Source organism: Helianthus annuus, chromosome 10 (genome assembly GCF_002127325.2).
Source record: "Helianthus annuus cultivar XRQ/B chromosome 10, HanXRQr2.0-SUNRISE, whole genome shotgun sequence".
In the NCBI taxonomy this organism is placed as follows: Eukaryota; Viridiplantae; Streptophyta; class Magnoliopsida; order Asterales; family Asteraceae; genus Helianthus; species Helianthus annuus.
In genome coordinates this window covers 73,264,968-73,273,594 of record NC_035442.2, presented here as the reverse complement: position 1 = coordinate 73,273,594, position 8,627 = coordinate 73,264,968, and positions in this window count along the sequence as shown.

Sequence of the window (8,627 nt, the reverse complement as noted above, 5' to 3'; positions counted from 1 at the left end):
AAGTATAAATTTTACAAAATTTAATTTCAGCCAACCAGTGTAAATGTAACATCCGTATTAACTCCATTTAATATACTTTTCAACTCCATTATTGAATATAAGCTCCAGAAAAGATATTCGGAAGTTTTCTCAAATAACTTTCTTATCAAAATCGGTAAGGTTCTATTGCATATTATAGATTACACGCTATAAAATCAAGTATTGTTTTTTTGAATTTATTGTTTGCATTATATATGTTAGATTAATCATTATTTGATGTTATGAGTATGTGTTTGTCACTGACGGCGTTTCATATTCTCTCTTGAAGCAAATAATAGTTTCTGTAATCAGGTGTATTTTTATTGATTAAGTACTGCATTAACTTAAATGAAGTTACTGATAGCATTCTCTGTCACAATTTGTGTATGCATCTTCGTGATGTTGTCTTCTACATTACGATTGATAAATCAACTATATATTTTTTGGTTAACGCTCATTTGCTTAATTGTTGTGAGAGATGATGATTTTCGTTTTGTGCTTTGTTTTTATAATACCTTAAGTGTGTGAATATACCACTTGATTTTTATAATAACTTGTAAGTTTAAATTGTTTAATTGCAGATATGAATCTATCCAATCAAACACCATCCTTTTTACAATTCCTTAATGAAGATGATATTATATTTTTGGTATGTTTTTTAACTTTCTTGCTACTATTATGAATCTACGTTAATTTTTGATGTAAGATGTTTGTTAAATACTGTTGCAGAATATACCACTTGATTTTCAGACTCTATTGTGGGGCAAGGAGGTCCCGTATGGGCGACTCGTAGAGTTACTTGATGGTGACAAATCATGGTTAGTACAAGTAAAGAAGAGAGTTGATCATTGTATATTTACAGATGGATGGACAAAGTTTGTTAGAGATTGTTGTTTGAAAACGAAAGATGCTGTATTGGTGAAAGCTATTGGACTTTTGTCGTTCGTTGTCTCATGTTTTAAAGAAAACGTGTACGAGAACTCTTACATTTCAGCAAATATTAGCACTGAAGTTGGAATGACTGTAAGTAACGATATATTATTTCGTTACTTACTCTAAATATTTTATGCTATCTCAATAGCTTGCTAACATCTATTTGCCCTTTTAACGTCTGTTTCCTTATAATCTTAACATCTGTTGACTAACCTTTTTAACTTATGTTGACTAAGTCTTTTAACCTCGGTTGACTAACATCTGATATATAAGATCTGTCCACGTTGCAACATCTGCTGGACATAATGGATGACAGTTGTTACAAAACCTCTATTGGATAGCAACAGAGGTATGTAATAGTTGACAGCCAAATAGTGGTTAGGTTGTGTGTAAATATTGTAACTACTGTTGACTAACCCTGTTGAGTAATTCTCATTTTAACTTTTGTTGACTAATCCGTTGTAACTTCTGTTGCTCAATAGTTCATATCAAATTTGCAAGTCTGCGCTAAATATTCCTTTGCTTATTCTATAGCTAATTGCTGACAAATTTTGGAAACAATTCTATGGTAAAAATTACGAGTATGGGATGGAAACTATCTATGTTGGCGAAAGGTTTTGGAATGTGATGATGAAAGGATGGACTGATGGATGCAGATTTACTAATGGATGGTCAACGTTGATTGAAGAAGTTCCCATACTAGTTGAATCTTGGTTGGTTTTCACCATGATTGCATCTAAAACATTTGTGCTTTCCGTTTTTCATTCTGAGACTGGAACTGAGGTTTCTTTCAAGAAGGCTGATGTAGTTGTTTTGGATGATTCAGTTTATGGAGATGATGGATTTGATTTATTAGCTGCGGTATAAAATTTTGATGATATAATACATTGTTTGATAACATGACGGTGATAAGTGACTTTTATTATATTATGCTAATAACTTTTGAAATCTCATTTTGTAGGTTAAACACAAACAGCTTCTGGATTCAGGGGAAATTGCTTTGGATGATGAGGATGCTGGAGCTTTGGTTGGTAATCCTAAGCAGCTTACGAGTTTTGAGAATATTTTTAATGTATATATATGTAACAACTGTCACTAAAATCAATAATTAGGACGATAATTAGTCAATAAGAAAACCCTAATTGAGACACCCAATTAATTCTGCACTAGCCCTAAAATTTTCAGAATGATCGGAATCAGGATCAGGGCCCCTAAAACTCAAGGGGGGCAAACCCTAGTTGATAATTATCTAAAATAAGACGTTGCTCTGTTCTAATTGGCTGGATCTTTGAGTCACCAAGGCTAGTCCCGAGTCTAGGCAGCCTATGAATTAGACTGCTTAGCTTACGGACCATAAGGGATCAGGCATACGGTCCGTAAGGGAGTCCCAAAAATTAGTATAAATAGCCGACCTTGGGACTTGAACAGAGAACTTGAAACGACGTAAATTGTCCCTGTGTACGTCGAGTTATACTCAAAACAGTTCACAAACAGACAAACGATCACGAGGTGCTGCCGCAATCAGGGTAATAACTCGATCGCTATTACGATTCAACGTCCGATCGATTATAACTATCCAACGATTGTCCGAGTGCTGCTCAAATTGAGCTTGTACTTTGTTATTCATTGTGATTTCAACTTGAATGTTTGAGTGCTGTTCGAATTCGGACTATGCTCTGTCATTCGTTGTGAATCCATTGAATTGTTAAGTATCACACTTGATAATAGTTGTGAGGGTTTAATCTGGTGAATTGACGTAACTGCTGAATTAGTTACTAATCCCGTTTGTGTGTGCATTGTTATTTAAATTAGGTTAGAAGGCTAATCAGTAAAGCTTATACTCTGCTCGTAAATCCGCAATGTGAGTCATTCTCTTTTTATCAAACTGTTTTACAAAACTCTAAGTTATTTTTAAAGTTATAGTTACAGTGATTAAGTCTATGTAATCACCAAGTTACAGCCGGTATGTGGGGTTTTGTATACATTACTTGTTTCCCGTCACACTTGGACAAACGGGTGGCCAAGGGGTGATCTGACCACAGTCACAGACACCATTGGACAAATGGGCTAGCCAATGGATGGTCGAGTGACAAATATTGTGGGTAGTTGGTTTGATATCAGAAACATTGTAATTCCCCTTAATACTGTAGATTATAACAAATGTGTCGTTTTCAGTAAAATGAATGATTCACTCAGTATTTCCCCGCTGACAAAACCTTTTTCAAACATGTTTCAGGTGATCTGGTATGAGCAAAGAAAAGTGCCGTGGAGCACTCCCAACTTAGAAAAGTGGCTCAATGTAAATAAAAAAATGAACATGTTTTGAAAATAAAGATTTCCCTGAGAAATCACATTATTGTAAATTTCGGGAATTTATCCCTAAGTTATGAAACGAGTAGCTTAAATTATTAAAAGATCCTGTTTTAAAAAGACTTCCGCTGTCACTTAAATTAAATACCACGGGATTCCTGTCCCGCGGCTCCTAAAACGGGTCAAACCGGGTCGGGGGCCGTGACAGGAAAAGGTGGTATCAGAGCCACTGTTTTAAGCTTACTGATTAAGCTCACTATTTTAATTTAAGTACATAGGAAAACTTAAATTGTCATTCTGTGAATATGTGTGCATTAACTGACTAATTGTTAAAATTACAGTATGGGTAAACAAAAGATTTCTGCTATCTACCGCAAATTAGATAGTACACCTAAAGAACAGGGAACCTCTTCCTTCAAATCTCCCGTCAAGTTAGAGGAAGGAATCTTTGTCCGTAAGGCAAATTATGAAAACCCACTTACACCAGAGAAAAGGAATTTGATTATTAGGAAGGGTCAAGAGAAAAAGAAACCCCAAACCAAGAGAGTGAGGTTTAACCCGGAAATTCAGGAAATTAACAGTAATCCACCAGGGGAAAATAACTTAGATGAAAAATGGGCAAATCTGTATCTGCTCGCTACTGTAGCAGAAAATGCAAATCTTTAAACTCTAAATCTAGAAATAAGTACTTCCCAGTAAATAAATAAATAGATCTGAGTGTGTTCTTCTAACTGTTATGTTGTACAAATTGGTGTGCAATAAAAATGTTTATTTGTTAAGCTTTGTTCCAAAGTTTTAACTTAGCATTTTGTGCATTTTGCATATATACCGTACAGCATGAATGAGATGTCGGAAGCATTTCAGAACCTCAACCTCTATCCTGTGCCAATTGAAGTCTCCCACAACTTCACTGGTTACATTGCTGACATAGAGGAACCGCTAGAATTCCAAGCTCCACCGCTGGAAAAAGCAAAACCTAAAAAGAGGAGAAGATATGTAGGGTGGCGAAAGGTGCGCCGAAGGAAACCTAGGAGACTCCCTAAAATAGAAAATCCTGTGAGTGTGAGCAAGGGAAAAGAAATAGAAACCGGAGAAAGTTCCAAGCCAGCAGAAATAGGGATAGACCTAAAGCAAAAGGGAATAGAGATCGGAGAAAGCTCTAAACAGCCTGAGGAAATCACATTCCAGGACGAAATAGATCGCCTACTGGATAATTGTGATGTACTAGAGCCTATCAACGATAATCTCTTCTCTTATCCTGCTACAGCCCAATTCCCAATAAACCTAGGACCAGCTATTCCAGACCCACTAGTTCACACCCGACCATTAGGCCAAATGGAGGAATGGTGGACCAATGACTGGCAATTCCAAAATATAGTTAATAGTCCCTATAGTTTTCTCCCACAGTTTGATCCAGAACCTATCCCTAATCCGCCAATGAGCTATGAAAATTTAGCTGAACTACGTCAGTTTGGTGAAGAACTGATAGGCACCGAGAATAGGATTCGGGAAATAGGGGAGCAGATCTCTTGGAAGTACGACGAGAGGGAACGTCGTTACTGAAACTACCAGTAAACCAAAAGATAGGAGGGGTTTGGAGAAGTTTGTTTATATTATAACTAATATAGTAAAACTGACTTTGTAAAATGGGCAATAAAACAATGTAAGATAAAAAGTGTGTATTGAAGCAGGTATAATATATAAAACAAAACAGAAGTCGAGGCATCGACAATTTTGGCTATGTTTGCATGTTATACTGATTTATGTGTTTATCTGTGATTTTGGTATCAATAATTAGACACTAATAAATTTTATGAATACTAATTAGCAGATGGAAAACGCTAATAGTGAACCAATTAATGAAGTAAATCAGTCCGAGCAAAATCAGGAAGATCAATATATAACTAGACAAGATATTGAGCACTTTATTGCTCAAGGGATAGCCAATGCTATTCCAGAAATTGTGGATGTTGTTCAAAAACCTGCCAAACCACAATTAATTCCTAGTAAACGTACACCGGAAGATAACGGCAGTAACAACATAAATGGAGGCGGCAATCATGACGATCATGATCCGCAACAGGCCCCACTCCCTAAGAGAATGAAAGCTGCAACGCCTGGTTGCACTTACAAAGAATTTCTTGCATGTAAACCCGTAGAATTTGCAGGTAATGAAGGGGCAACTGCAACACTGCGTTGGTTAGAGAAAACCGAGGCAGTAATTGCAATAAGTAAATGTGCTGAGGAAGATCAAGTGATGTATGCGTCAAACTTGTTCAAAGAAGGGGCGTTAGAATGGTGGAACACGGTGCTACAAGCAAAAGGAAGAAGGGTGGCCTATGCGATGAATTGGGAAGAATTTAAGAGTCTTGTCGAAAGAAAATTCTGTCCCGAATACGAGAAGGAACAAATGGCAAACAAGTTCCTGAGTCATCATATGATAGGTGTAGACTGTCGAGGATATACTTCGACATTCTTCGAATATGCGAGAGTGGTACCTTCCCTGGCTTCGCCAGAACCGGTACTCATTTCCCGTTATATTTGGGGATTAATCGAAGAAATCCGTAACATCGTTAAAGCTGCGAGACCACGCACGATTGACGATACTGTGGAATTAGCTAATACCTTAACCGATGAACTAGTCCGCACCAGAGAAGAAGATCGCAAGAAGGAATTGGCTCAGAAGATTACCCAAGGATTTCGTATGGGTAATAATAATCGCTTCAAAAGAAGAGGAACAGGACAATCCTCGTCACCTCCTTTCTGCAGAAATTTCAAGAAGAAACACTATGGACAATGCAATGTAATTTGCAACTTTTGCAAGGCGAAAGGACATCGGGAAGAAGACTGTAGAAGGAAAACAAGAATTTGTTATAACTGCAGAGAAACGGGACATTTCCAATCTGAATGTCCTAAGTTAGCTAAACCAGCAGATAGTAGAGCTAAAACGACTGAAGGAACTACTAAGAAAAATGCACGAGCATTCCAGCTGACCACTCAAGAAGCCGAACTCATTCCAGACGTGATAGCGGGTACGTTCTTAGTACATAACGTCTATGCAAAAGTATTATTTGATTCTGGTGCAAACCAAAGTTTCATTAATACTGCATTCTGCCAAGCTCTTAACATACCTCTAACTCACCTTAGGCAGATTTATACAGTCGAAACAGCAGAAGGGAATTCTGTTAACATAGATAAGGTTTTGCAAGAAGGAAAGATAGAATTATTAGGCCATAAGTTTTCTGCAAACCTATTACCCATGAATTTAGCCGGATTCGATGTGGTATTAGGAATGGATTGGTTAGTCACCAACCATGCTCGAATCCTGTGTGATAAGAATTCCGTAGAAATCCGTACCCCCACAGGAGAAGTAATTCTAATTACAGGAGATAGACCTCGAAAGCCACTGAAATTCATTTCAGTAATGAAATTGGCTAGTTATTCAAGGAAACAAGAAATGGTGTATATGATTTCTGTAATCATTAACACTAAAAGTAAGGAACTCCAGGACATTCCTATAATTTCAGAATACCCAGATGTTTTTCCAGAAGAATTACCTGGTTTACCATCTGATAGAGAAGTAGAGTTTAGAATTCATTTAATTCCAGGTACTACACCAATAGCTAAGACACCTTATCGAATAGCACCTACTGAAATGCTAGAATTGAAAAAGCAGTTAGATGAATTACTAAGCAAAGGATTCATACAACCTAGTTCATCCCCTTGGGGTGCACCAGTGTTGTTTGTGAAAAAGAAAGATGGATCAATGAAAATGTGTATCGATTATAGGGAATTGAATAAAGTTACAATTAAGAACCGATACCCATTACCTAGGATTGATGATCTTTTTGATCAATTGCAAGGAGCTAGGTATTTCTCTAAGATAGACTTAAGATCAGGATATCACCAGCTGAAAGTGCAAGAGGAGGACATACCTAAAACTGCTTTCAGAACTAGGTATGGTCATTATGAGTTTACAGTCATGCCCTTTGGATTAACAAATGCTCCAGCTGCATTTATGGACATGATGAATAGGATCTGTAAACCCTACTTGGATAAATTTGTGATCGTTTTCATTGACGATATACTTATTTATTCCAAAAATCAGGAGGAACATTGTGAGCACTTGCATATACTCTTAACATTGTTAAGAAAGGAAAAGCTTTATGCCAAATTCTCGAAGTGTGAATTCTGGCTACAAGAAGTGCAATTTTTAGGTCATATGATGAATCACGAAGGAATTCACGTAGATCCTTCTAAAATAGAAGCAATCACAAATTGGAAGGTTCCGCAAACAGTTATGAAAATTAGAAGTTTTCTAGGCTTAGCTGGATACTATAGACGATTTATTAAAGATTTCTCTAAGATAGCTGTACCTTTGACTAAGCTAACCTGTAAGGCAGTTAAGTTCAAATGGGGAACTAAACAAGAAGAAGCCTTTAGGATTCTAAAGCACAAATTAACGAATGTTCCAATTTTAGCTTTACCCGAAGGAACCGAGGATTTTGAAGTATACTGTGATGCTTCAAAATTAGGATATGGATGTGTGTTGATGCAACGCAAAAAGGTAATTGCGTATGCCTCTAGGCAATTGAAAAAGCACGAAGAAAATTACACGACTCATGACCTAGAATTAGGAGCCATAATTTTCGCCCTTAAAATTTGGAGACATTATCTGTATGGAAGTAAGTTTACTATCTATACGGACCATAAGAGTTTAAGGTATATATTTGGGCAAAAAGAGTTAAACATGAGGCAAAGAAGGTGGATGGAAATCCTAAGTGATTACGACTGTGATATTCAATATCACGAAGGAAAAGCGAACGTAGTCGCAGACGCCTTAAGTCGTAAGTATCATGAAAAGCAAAAGCGAGTCCGTGCTCTTAGGTTAAATCTACAATTAGATTTAAGCAAAAGCGAGTCCGTGCCGAAGGAATGAAAGGTTACCTAAAGGAATTAGAACAAGGAAAAGATGGAATTTGGAGATTCCACAAGAAACGAATTTGGGTACCTAAACAAGGAGAATTAAGAAATAAGATTTTAGAAGAATCTCATAAATCTAGGTATACTGTACATCCAGGAAATAATAAGATGTACCAAGATTTAAGAAATAATTTTTGGTGGATAAGAATGAAAAAGGATATAGCCGAATACGTATCTAAGTGTCTAACCTGTTCACAAGTTAAAGCCGAACATCAGAAACCTTCAGGACTACTACTACAGTTAGAAATGCCTGTATGGAAATGGGAACTCATAACAATGGATTTTGTTACTAAGTTACCCAAAACCAGAAAAGGCAATGATGCTATTTGGGTAATTGTGGATCGATTAACCAAATCAGCTCATTTTCTACCAATAAAGGAAAC